Below are 13263 nucleotides of genomic sequence, written 5' to 3'. Positions count from 1 at the left end.
ATTTCTCCCAACGATTGTTAACTCTTTGAGGGGCATAGCGCGCGAAAACGTTGGAACAAAAGATTAAAGTAACTGGATTACTTTCAGTTGCAGTCACAGTTTGTTCAGGCATGGACTTCTCCTACAGGCTTTGTTAATCTATTTTCTCTAGTCTCGACCAGTTTGCCTGCGAAGCAATCCCATTTTTGTCAAACTTTTGTCAAACTTTTTCTGTACAACTTTGCTTTTCGTGCCTCAAAGAGTTGATAGATAAGCGTCGACGAGTTTTGCTGAACGTTCGTTCGATTCGGAATCGATTTCGTCCGTCTCGTAGAACGAGAAGGGATCGAGCAGCGCGGATTGCGAATCGAACGAAGGAATTGGAAAAGCCCAGCCTAGGGGAAAAGGAAAGAGTACACGGGAATTTGCTCCGCGTGGGAAAGAGCGCGCGTGTATTTTTCGAAAAGGGGAGGGAGTGGTCCGGCCTCGTACTACACCGGCGGTCGTCTTACGGGCTCTTCAGGGCTCTTGGCCAACCCTCGAGAAGAGCGAGGACGAGAGCTCCGGCACCACGGGGTCGAGAAACGGTCATAGTTCTATTTCCATCTCTCGTGAATCATTCTCGCTTCACTTATCTCTCTTAATGCCGGGTAGAGGACGCCGTTACACGAGTCCGAGTTTGAAAGACGCTGCATCCTTGATAAAGCTCCTTCCGAGGACGATCTCGTAGATGTAGATCGCCTCTACTACGAGGACTTTCGCTACGAGAAAGGAAGAGAAACAAAAATGAGGACGTTTCGCCGATGTTTCGCTGGCCCGAGCCGAGACGCGCGACATTTCGGACGCATTCTCTTCGGTCAGTGGACGGTTTCAACGACGGAAATTCGAGCAGCGAGTAATGGGTGGTAAACGACCCGTTATCAAACGGCCCTCAAGCGATAAATTTCTTTACGGTGAAGTTGCCACAACTCTCGGGAATTGCTTTAACGACGCGTACGGATGTCAAAGTCCGCGTTAATCCGCTTGCGGCTCGCGATAACTTTCAAAGTGCCGGCCAACAGCTTTTGTGCATTGTCGTACACAAAAAGGTGGTTTTGGGAATACACCAAAGTGAGAACGCATCCTCCACAGGTGAAATTTCTTCAAAATGATAAAAAAAATGGCACATCTATCTCCCGAAGCTAAATTTGTTTCGAACAATAACTGCTTGTTTTTTCATTACAAAGATCCGCACGTACGAACATGATTTATCTGTACAACGTGGAGAAACATCGGAACGTTTTTTCGATTTTTACACCTTCCACTACTATCGCGTACATTTTCCGTTATTTTGTACGGGAACTGTGTAGAGGATTAAAAATCCTAGCTGCGTTTTTTTTTTTTTTTTTTTTTTTAGCACCGATCGACCGACCAGATGATGTTTCGCAATGGCACTCGATAAACGTCGGTGCTCAACGAAAAGTCCTTGATTCCGCGAATCTCGACGCGACGATCGATTAATCTCGTTGACCGTACACTCGTTAGCGATGTACGCGCGGTACGCACCGGACTGAAAACTCGGCACAGTAGTTCGTGGCTCGAGCTCGGTATCAATTAACGCGGGGAAAAATTACACGACCAGGCGGCAGAATTATGTCGCGGGCTCGGCACCCGAGGATCTCGAGATCTCGGTTTGTAGGTTCTGATCGGAACGGTATTCGATCGGCCGGCAATGTGTGGCATCCAAGTGCATAACGGAACGATAGCTCGGCCACGGTAATACGTATCAGACTACATTTCACGGTTGATCGAGGCCCAGCCCGGCGCCATAGACAATTTCCCAAAGGGTTCTAGACCGATATAATAGGGTGGCCAAGGCATATACCGTAGCCACGTAACTCTATCGCATTACCGTTGACCCGAGTAACCAGGAGGCTAGATGCCGGCTCGTTCTCTCTCGGGGTGAATTCGTCAATTGCTCGTCGATGCCTGATCAAGGCCAACGAGACTGTTTCGACGGCCAGTTTCCGATATTCGCCGCACGTACGCGAGTCGATCGTGCGTCCTTCTCACCCTTTTTTCCTCCTCCTCCCACGGATTCCTTCATCTTGTTACTCTTTCCCCATCTTGACCTTAGAACTAGAGTAAATCTCGAGACGCAAATCTTTCGTGAGAAAGAACCTACCAAAGTTGCAGGCGTTACACCGTTGCGAAATATTTTTACAGCGACCCTTTTAATCGCTGTTGTTGCTTGACAATAATTTTGTGAGAAACGGTGTTCGAATGCTAGTAAGGGTCACCGTGTCGAGACACCGAGGAACAGTAACATTTCCACAAAAGAAGAGAAACAAAGGAAAAAGGAAACTGGAATCTAGCAGGCCGGGGACGAATTCGCCGGTGGAAACCCGGCTGGCAGAGTGCACGTATGTTCATACGGTGTGGAGACGACAGGAAGATCAGGGCACGCACGGTCGCTGACCAGTTGGTTGGCTATGGCCGAATGCCCTCGCAGTCGTTATAGTTTAATGCGTCGGGCAACGTCGTAATGCGGATTCATTGCCCGGGCGGAGAGCATCGAGGTGGTTGTTCGCTTGTGTAAACATTGCGTACATGTTGAGCAGCGTACGAGAAATCGCGCGGCCACGTCTATGAACTCGAGCGCGCCGCAGCCTCCTTATAACCCGTGTGCCATTCCCCCCGGGGACATATGTCCTTACACCAGCTCCGTGAGCTTTAATGAAACCCATAAAGCGTTCTCTGAATCGTGCTTGCGGCGCTATGGCTGGCTGTACCGGTTACCGGATGGAATGCGGTTCGTAACAACGAGCTCGAAGGTCGTAGCACACCCTCGCGAGAGGCCGATTAACAATTGAAGCAACGACTCGGATAACGGAGATGACGCCACCACGAGAGAACGTACACACATACATACATACATACATACATACATACATTCATACAGCCGCCTACGATCGTGACTTTTGCCTCCTCTTCTATTCGTTTTCGCTTGGCCGCGGCTCTAATCCTCTCAGTCTCGCCTTTTCCACTTTTCATTTAATCCCAAAGTGCTTCTTTCGGTTTTAGCTTGCTAGGAGATTGCCAGGTTTTGCGTATTAATTAACACGCGTGTGTCACGAGCTGCTCGCACTTTGGAACTTTGCTCGGAACGCAAAACGTGTAATCTACTGGGATTAGAAAAGTTAATTGCGACAAGCTAGCTGCGTGGTCCACGTGCTTGGAGCTTTCGTTGAACCGAGTTTAATATTTACTTACCGGCGACGGTGCTTTGCGTTTTTCTTTGGAAGGATCAAGCTCGTTGTAGCGGGAACGTAGCCGTCCGTACGATCTGTCGGCGCGCATTCGTCGATTCTCGGTCTATTATAACAGACTGCGCTCGAAACTGGAGCTGACTCGGTCAGGCCTCGTTCGTCAGAAACACGTCGGCGGAACGCGTTTGCGGATGACAGTTTTCCAAATTTCGAAAGCCACTGTCACCGCGCGAATCGAGCACGAGCCGTGAAAACTACCAAAAAAAAAAAAAAAGAAAAAAGAATTCTTGTTTTCTCTCTCTGTTTCGACGAATACCCACCAAACACGCCCTCCGTGTGTTCCCCCCGTCGAGAAACGAACGTGCATTTTGCAACTGGAATTCTCCGTGAACCGAGAAAAGTGAACGCACGTCCGCGAAGAAGTGCACGCGCAGCGCGTGAATTAAGGGGGAATGGAATTTTGACGAGTTTCGCTCGGGCAATCGAACACTCGGATTCTCGGACGCGTATTAATTTCGATTTAATCGTTACGTTTGATCGCGGCGGCCGTTAATACGCCGGCCACGTTCTGTCCGCTGCAATCAACGCTGTTATCGTCGTTGTTTCATCGTCGTTCACGCGATGTCGATACCGTTCTCTCTCTTCATACATTTTCATTTACTGACCTTTCATCGCGCGCGCACTTTAATTCGTTCCTTTTGTTTCGCCCACCGGATCCATCATTCCTCCCCTTCTCCTCCCTCCCCCCCGGCTCTCCCGGTTTTATATCTGCACCGACGCGTTGCATTGTTGCAGCCGTCCCTTTGACGGTTTTTGCTAAGTGAAGTGCACCACCGGCAACAATTTGTTCGAATTCCCGCTCCGCCACAATGGATACATTTCTGAACGAACGTCTGTATTTACGTTTACGCCATTACGACGCTGGCCGTCGGTCGGATTTTTACACGTACCGTGTGCATTAATGCCGCGGCTCATTAAGGCCGCGCGCGAATCGTTTAACGCTCAATCTGTAGCTGCGTTTAACCGCTCGATGAACGAAATCGCTGCATTTACTTCAATCCCTCCCGCCGGCCCTCAATCGTTCGACTCGTTTCAATCCGATTCTTCCCCCGTCGGTGAAATTCAGATCGCACTGAATTCGCGATCTTTAGCAACTCTGCGACGCGGCGTGCAAGACGTTACGTCCTCTTTAAGGATCTTCTTCTCGAGCTTTAAGCTTATCGTCGAACGAAGCGAAACGCGGAGAAATTTATCGAAACAATATTGGCTGCAGAGCATTCCGGACACGTTCTGTTGGGACTTGGAAGCGTCTAACGGCGGAGTCACGGTGAACGTTTGAAAAATCGAATTGTCGAGGTCTCACCTCGCGGAGAAATATCGGGAAATACCGGGCTGCCGACATGTATTTCCAACGCGAGCTATACAACGCAGAAAGGAAAGTCGATGATCCAGCGGTAACCGCGGCGGGAAACGGCGGTGCGCGTCGGATAATTTCGTGTATTCGGTATAATCGGGCACGGTCCAATTAAACCGTTACGTAGAAACGAGAGACCTAGCTACCGGTAGCCTCGAATGCACTGAATTTCATAATTCCCGTATGACGATTTCACGATCGCCAGTCAGCCGTTTAGCAGTGTCTGTCGTGTGCGGAGAATAGATGCGCGGAGGAAGATACGTTTGATATTCATCAGTGGCAAGGTTAATGGCGGATCCGGCGCGGGAGAACCCGGTGTCCCGGAAGGCAGTTAGAAATCGGCTGTTTGTTGCTCGCTGTTGTCGTGCTCGCGTCGCGATAGCCGGCCGAACGATTCGGCCCTCGTATTCGCCTCGGTTCGTCGTCGAATGCTCGCATAACCGGGCGCATAGTCTCCGAAGCCGGATTTTCACGCCGCTCGTAAAAGCCCGGCGTCGCTCCCTCTCTCTCGAAATAATCCCACGACCGCGCTTTACGACCGTTTCACCTCCGCACCGGAATGACATAATGCAAAGCGAACCAAGATTTACATCCCATTTGCCTTGCTTTCCGCGATTGTCCGAGGTTAACGGTACTTCCTACTCGTATTTCGGATTTTCTGCCGACCAGCGGCCGTGGGGAGGAGGAGGAGGGGGGGCCAACCCCCTTTGTTTTCCGCCCCCGAGAATTATTTCGTTTCGAGGCTCGGCCGCTGCCTCGCAATTACTGGCCGTGTCTCGCGTTTTTCTCGCAACTGCATGTCGCGCCGGCGATATTTTTTCCCGCTACTTGTTGCTCCTTTTTTTTTTTTTCACCGTCCTGCCCGCGTAATTGCGCTTTAACAGTCTCTTGTCGGTATTTCTCTCTCTCTTTTCCCTCCTCTCGCCTGTTTCGCGTGTCCGCTTGCCTCCGCGTGCTCGGTTTCGGGCAGAGATCGCGGTATTGAAACAGGCGTGCACACCTATTCGCGTACGTCTTTCACCTCTGCACCGCGTGTCAAAGTATCGTCAAAGTATTCGCAGTTTTAATGAAACAAATGTGCGAAATATTCGCGTCTCTTCTGTGATTTTCGAGCGTATGGGGGAGAGGGGGGAGCTGAAAACGCAGAAACGCACTAAAGCATTGAAAAGTCAGACGAGTGGAGAGATTCCGAGAGTATTCGTTTCGCCGAGCGTGAAATAGGGACTTCTAGTTTCGGGCTCCGGTCTCTGGCCGCTCTTATCGATGACCACACCGCAGACAAAAGGCCGTGTTGGTGTTTGCCCTTGGCGTTTGAGAACGATCGCGATGTAACGCTCTCTTGCACCGGAGGCCGACTCTCTGTCGTGCAACGGACGACACGACATGCAAAACGAAGCAAGATTTGCATCCGAACTGGTTGGTCGCTTTACGCCGCGCTGGCCACCTCTGCACGACCCAACGAGCTCTCCCCGTTCGATTATGCGAACGTCCGTGTCGTCACGGACGACGTGCATCGCGCGGCATAATTTCACGGATCGCACGTGATGCCTGCACCCGCGCGAAAATACAACCTGTCACTACGCTCCTCGTCGGTGATCAACATCGCTTTGCAAGTCTTCTATTTCCATTTCTGTTTCTTTTTTTTTTCTTTTTTTTTTTATCAGTCGAAACGTCTTCTTCGACGATAAACGTCGCTCTTCGAATCTTCCGCTCTTTTTCCGCCTCTTCTACCCTCTATCGGTCGAATTTGAAGAGCAGATTTCCATTGGATATCGATTAATCGCGGCACAGGGTCAATAATATTTTCGGTTTTTTTTTTTTTTTTTTTTTTTTTAAACGCGGCTGGAACACGCGCGCAAATTCGTAAATTTAATCTCCCCGAGCCAACACATTACATCCTTTCAATCACGGTTTTAAAACCACTCGAGTTCTAAAATTTTCATTTGATATTTTCGTGAATTTCCTTCGATAATTTGTTGCGTCCCATCGATTCCTCGATATTTCGCGCTTGTTACTCGTCCGTTGTACGTACGTACTTCCGTTTGCCCATCGCTTTAACGAGGCACGGAGAAAAAGATGGCAGAGAGAGAACTCTTTTAAAAATTATTCAAAGGTTATCACTCCGTTGTGTGTTTTTTCTTTTCGGTGGTGCGACGTGGAGGATCAGTCCTTTCAATGCATCGAGCCTTTCGTTTCGATAGTCGCCTTCTTCAGGATTGACTTCATATGAAACGAATTAATGCATCAAATATGACAGAAAAAAAAAAAAAAAATATATATATATATATATATATATATTCTTTTGCTTGCATTTCGTAAATTGTAAAAGAGCTACCTTTCTCACAGATTCGTTTCCATATTATCGCGCGGGTGGTTCTCTGCGTTGGCAACAGAGCCATCGAGTCTTCGTTCTCCTCCAACCTTCTCGCTATTAATAGGGTCCTTCCAACAACACGCGCGACAGATAAGAATTAAGAATCGGTCTCTTCAAGGTTCTTCTAACTTTAAAAGAATCGTCCATCCCCCTTCGTTTCTCTTTCGAGCAACGATCGTTTCTCTCGTCAACGCGCACCTGTTTCTCGCGCGAAAGTGCGACGAATCCGAGCGTAATCGGGCGTCGTGAAATTTCCAAGCGCGTCTCGGCTTGGAAATCGGGAATCCGCGCGATCTGGTTACGATCCGATTATTTTCTCTCGGCAGAGAGTCGTGATTTTCGATTGGAAACAACGGGACCGACGTGTTAACGATTGCCTTGCGCGTTTTCGTTGGCGGAATCGTCGGCGGTGAAAAACAGTTGCCCATATTTTTCGCGAAAATTGAACGGGAAGATGGCTGTTTCGATTACGGTGGAAAAAATGAGGCTCGCCGTTTTTCAATTATAAAAACACCGTTCCGCGAGCGAACGGTTGTTTGTTCAGTCGTGAAAAAGGAAAATATTTAATCGACCCTCCAGTCGGAATTGATTTTCGAAATTCCTATGGAGATCAACGCGTGTGTGTTTCGCTGTTCCCTTTGCCTCGAGCATGGCCGCGTCTTGTCGAGAAAACGTAATATTCTGCAAAAAGTTAAATATTCCAATTCGCAAGTGAAACGTGTAAATTTCTACTTCCACGAGATCTTTATCTGCCATCAGGATCTTCCAAAACCTAAAATCTTTTTTTCTTTTTTTAAGCCTCTGTAATTAGAATTTCGTTTGATCAACAGAGAGAAAGATTATTAGTTGATTGTATTAAAATAATTGCTATTTAAATAATTGGTACAGATAAGTCATCGACGAAAGTTAATAATGAAACAAACTTTGAAGTTACACGATAATACACGTAGATGGAAGTTTCGGCAGAAATTTTCGAAAATGTCGACTCGATTCGTCGAAGAGTTAACCGTAGTAGCAGATTGCAACAACTCTGTTCGTAGCACGCGTGCACGAAGATCGGATGAGATTCCTCGTCGACGAAATATCTATCGATCGATCAATTCTTTCCAATCCCGGATCCAGTATCCCAAAGCAGCTTCTGCACAGTTCGCTACCTAGGCTCGATTTTTTTTTTTTTTTTGCAAAAGTTTATCCAAGCGTGGTTCTGAAAAAAGAACGCTGTACACGATAGTTTCGACTCGCTGGAAAATCTGTGACACTTCATGTCCCGAACACCTTTCCCAAGCGTTGATTTTAACGTTGCCGCCACTTTTCCGCCTTTTTTTCCCCATCTCGGTGCACGAGAACGAGGACAGTTCGACAGATTTTCTCCAACTCTTCTCTTGAATTGCTTTGTAGGATTACGAATTGTTCCGCGACAAACGAAACACACGTTGAAACACACGGCAACGTTCCTTTCTCTCTGGCGTCTCTGTTCGAGAGAAAATTTTCGCGGAGAAAATTCAGTCTCCCCGGCCAGTCTTTTCCTCGGACGTTTACTATCAAAGCATCGTTAGCTGACGGTCCTCCCAGCAACGTACGCTGTGTTGATTCTCACGCGCTCCATACGTCAACCGTGTTAATGCAAATACAGCCGACACACTACGAATAACAAGGTGCAATGTTACAGTTGGCGAACAAACTTTCACGCCGGCTTGAGTTTTGAAACGGCGCGCGCGCGCCATGTTCTGCCTTTCCGATGCGGAATTAACCCTTAGTAATCGTCATTACGGGGGCAATAGCGGCGCAGCGTGTGTAATCCAATTGCTGAGTTGTTGCAGCTTAGCACCAGTTGTCAGATTCGTGTTTTTCTACGGCCGGAAACGTAGCTCGTAAGCCAGCCGCGGCCGGTTCGTTAGTGTGCTTGGGGCTTCGAACACACCGCGGGACAGATGGATGGACACAAGAGTAAAAAAATTCAGATATTTATACGAGTCGTTCCGTGAATCGAGAGGCACAGAAATATATACATATTTTTCTATTTCCTTCGATTCGTATAATTCGTTAATACCTTTATACTCTTAATACCTTTCAGTTTGTATGTTAATATCGGCGAACAAGTAAAACACACCGATGTAAAACATTTGTCCGTCAATATTCAATACAACGAACGTGTGTCTTCATTCCGTTTTTCGTCAAATCATTCGTTTCATTTTCTTCTGTTTCGTTAAAAGTCATACAGTCATAAACCCTGAACCAACACATGCATTAGAAGAGATTTCGATAAAAATACGATTTTAGTTAAAAAAAAAAAAAAAAATAAAAGAAAAAGAAAAATTTGAGTCGAAAAGGTTCTATCAGCGAGCTACATCGATCCCATTTCCAGCGACAGACTGTAGGAATGTCACGCAGCGGTTAATAAAACGGGACTAATGAGTGGGACGCGTCGAGTCGTCGTCAGGGATTCGTACACTATAGCTTTCGTTTCGGATACGATCGCGCCGAATTCACCTCTAATTAAGGCGTTAATGAAAGGCCTCGGGGAGGGACGGGGCCGTCCGATGATCACTTTTCTCTTTTCTCAGTCGAACCCTTGGTGACTCTCCTGCTCGAAGAACCACTCTCGGGACACACGGGACATTCGAGGGGGCGTTGGGGGTGGGTGGTCGATTGTCGAGCGAGAATTAATCCTACGCTCGCGATGAACGACGCCTGGAAAGCACACTTCTATGCACGCGCATCCGCCATTGTGCGCCGACGGCTTGCCCGTTAATTAAATCAACCTAAATAGGGAGCTTTGTTTTCCTTCTACGAAATTTCCAAGGATAAACCAACCCGCAGCGACACACGTTTGACTCTCCGACTCTTGGTTTGCTGCGCGTTTTTTATGGCAGTTTTCGTTCTCCATGCCGATGCCAGCGAGATTTTCCACCTACCAGAAAAATAGTCGCGTCTTTTTCCCTTTTTCTTTGGCTGTCAATCCTTTCGCTGGATAAATTTTCGGCCGCGCGTCGCTAATTGAAATTCCTTGTTTCTGTTGTTTGATTTGAGCGAAACGGGGAAATAGGAAATTTGGGATAACGAAATGGCAACATAATTTTGGATTACATCGTAACGTTGCATCATCTTCAGACTATGTGACTCGAGTGGTGGTTGCGTTTTAACTCTCGGATAGAGCGTGACCGATAATATTTTACAAGAATCTCTGTTGAAATTATAAAAAAAGTGTATTCGAGTTGAATGTTACTCTTTGAACAATACTCTCCGCTGTCCAACCAAAGAGTGTTCAACTTTACTTACGTAAGTAAACGAATACGGGTCTCAGTATCTGTTCTGGAGCAGAACCTCGAGACAGGCAGTCTAGACTAGTGCTGGGAAAAACCTTGACCCTGCCGATAATTGCCAATTGTTCTGTCATACTCTCATCTAAGGACACTTTCTCGTGCCTTAGAGGGAAAGACAGGGCGTGGGAAGGTTCGATAGGGTAGAAATAAAGCCCAGCTTAGGAAAAAAGGCTCCTTGGCCGGCTTTAGAAAGTCAAGTAGATTCACGCAGTACACACAATTCGAACAGGCATAAATCACTCCAACATCTGGCAAGGGATTTTATGGACGGCTTAAAGACTGATTTTCCCAATTTACCTGCTGTCTCTTCTAATTGCACTTTCTCTTGTATTGATGACACCCTTGTCAGAGGCATGAAGGGAGCATATCGATTCATTCATTCATCAGTCAGTCACAATCAGTCATTCCGCATCAGTCACGAGGAGAGCCAGCGTGCCATAACACACCCACATTCACAATCAACATTTGTATAATAGCGAAATATAAATATTTATTCTACATATCGCATTCATTCATAAAAACATCTCTCCGGCGGCTGTAAAAGGCACGACGAAGCGAGTAGCAACTACCGTTCACTGTCGTGCTGCGCCGTAACAGTATCATCCTCCCCTTTCTCATGCGAACGCGCGTAATTTTTTCGAAACTGGTTAAATCGACGACAGGGGGACAAGGCAATTAATTCTCTTTTACCCATTTACTGCGACAATGCAGCCACCCTACTTTTGTAGCCCGATCTACTCCGCAAACCCTTTCCTCTCGTCGGCTCGCGAGCAGAATGTACGAACGCGAACGAGCACCGTACGTGTTCCTCGTGCATCGAAAATTCTCTGTGATTCGACGCGATTGATCGACGGTATTTATGCAGACCGCCGCTGGCTGCCTGCCGTTCGTGATTTCAGTTTGCATTACCAGGAGGCTAATGTACGCGAATCTGTCGGATTAGTCACTCGTGACCAGCCGACAATGCTAGACAATCTTCGATTTTGCGTACCACGGACCGTCCTCACCGTCTGTTGCCGATCGTGTGGCCGAACGGATTAACCGAGATTATCTAGTTTACTCCTCGTGTTCCCCCTTCTCTCCGGAATATGGAATCTTCGGACAGCTACACGCAGCTTCGTTATTCTCGAATTCTTTTTTACACTGGAACTACGTTCGCACGGACGAACATACGTGTCGTTACAGGATGTATAATTGTAATTTACAATCTGTGAATTATCCGTGACACGTAATATTCCTCGATACGCGTGTTTCTTCTGTCTTTTGCGTAATTTCCATTTCACGTTTATATTTTAATGGACTTATCTCGCGTAAATTGGAATCGATGCCCGATCAAATGAACTCTCGCCCGTTATTTTGGATGTGCGAAAGTTATCACTGGATAATCCCGCGGATTCCCATAATACCGGCTCCAATTATACGAGTTTCTGCGTCGAATGATTTCGAAAAGAAATACACGTTTCTGTGTGTAAAAATTTGCGAACGGGGTATACCGCTTGGGGAAAATGTCGCGCGATTTTTGCATTTATATATCTCCGAAGGTATTCGGAACGAGTTACGTGACTCAATTATCTCTAGACTCCCGGAGAAGTTCGTGCCAAACTCTACAACAGCTTTGCTATAGCGTGTACGTGTATCGTATCTTTCCGCTTTCATTCTCGTATTCATTCGCCGCGCTCTATTAATCCGTGAAGTGGAATAAAAAAGAACGACGAGGACGCCGTTCGCCGGCGTTCGTTCAGATGATCGAAAACAATGACGATATTTCAGACAGGTTGGGTATTCTAACGGGCAGATAAGAGGCAGAAATATCTGAAGAATATTTAGAATCCAATTTAAAGAGAAGCTGCCGGTTCGCCGTGTATTGTCAGAAAGAAAGAGAGAGAGAAAGAGAGAAAGAGAGAAAGAGAGAAAGAGAGAAGAATCCGCGCTCTCGCTGTTTTCCCAATAAAGGCGAACTTCGTTTTCCATCGGAATTCGAGGCGGCCTCTCGCAATCTTTTATACCGTTGCTCGCCGACTCGGGTATTGTGCTTTCTATCGCGAGCCAGTTTTCTCCGTCCCCGCGGAAGCACAATGCCTGACCTGTTGTTTTCTACCGGTCTACAGGCCGATTTCAAACCTCGTGATACCCTCGCGACAAATCGATACTGCTTGTCCAGACCATCTTGGATATCGAGCCAATTTTTGCCCGACTCTTGCTGCGTCGTTGCACCCCCACGAGAGTTCTCGGCGATCGTTTATCTCATTTGCATCATTAGCAAATATATATGTCATACACGCTCGATATAATGTCTCGAATATCTTTGATGTTTCTCCTTTTTTACGCAATTTTTATTTCATTTTTGTTTCTTTTTTTTTTTTTTTTAAATTACAGAGCAGTGAACTTTTACGTACCGGCGTAGGATATATGTATAATACATGTTCGGTCTTACCGAGCACAATGAGGGTCAAAATGTGATGCGACAAATAAATTCATCGAGCCAGAGACAATAAACTCCTATCTTGTGACTTTTTCTATGGCAGGGACCTCCCGCGACCGTAATTCATATTTCAAACTAACATTTCAGTATTGTAGTCATATTTGACTCTTAATTACAAGGCTCGATGAGTTTCTTTATCGCATCGGTCCCCACCATAAACAGGACACTAATAAACTGGCAGGACACGGAAGATAGAACCGTTAGTTCCAAGAAACAATTGTCAAATTTATTTCTTGGAACTGACCCTGAAAATGTTTGGAAAAAGCCATCTTTCCGATCACAGGATCGGAAAGGAAACAAAGAAGGCTCGGATATATAAGAGCCGATTCCGAAACAAAATATAACAGTCGGACATCAAGTATGGGCAGCAGCAGCAAACACACACTTGAACAAAATCCAAATAATGCAAAACAAGTTTCTAAGGATAATACTCAACAAACCCT

At 46.7% G+C, this 13263-nt stretch overlaps 1 protein-coding gene across 1 annotated transcript in view; it reads right to left on the bottom strand.

Annotated features, from left to right (window-relative positions):
* The window catches only part of LOC122528211, a 360579-nt gene that overhangs the window by 9626 nt on the left and 337690 nt on the right, over positions 1-13263 (bottom strand). The window lies entirely within an intron of this gene.

The sequence above is a fragment of the Frieseomelitta varia genome, unplaced genomic scaffold (assembly GCF_011392965.1).
Source record: "Frieseomelitta varia isolate USP_RPSP 00005682 unplaced genomic scaffold, Fvar_1.2 scaffold_247, whole genome shotgun sequence".
In the NCBI taxonomy this organism is placed as follows: domain Eukaryota; kingdom Metazoa; phylum Arthropoda; class Insecta; order Hymenoptera; family Apidae; genus Frieseomelitta; species Frieseomelitta varia.
Note: the sequence above shows the minus strand (reverse complement) of the source record. Positions and strands in the feature narration are given on the sequence as shown.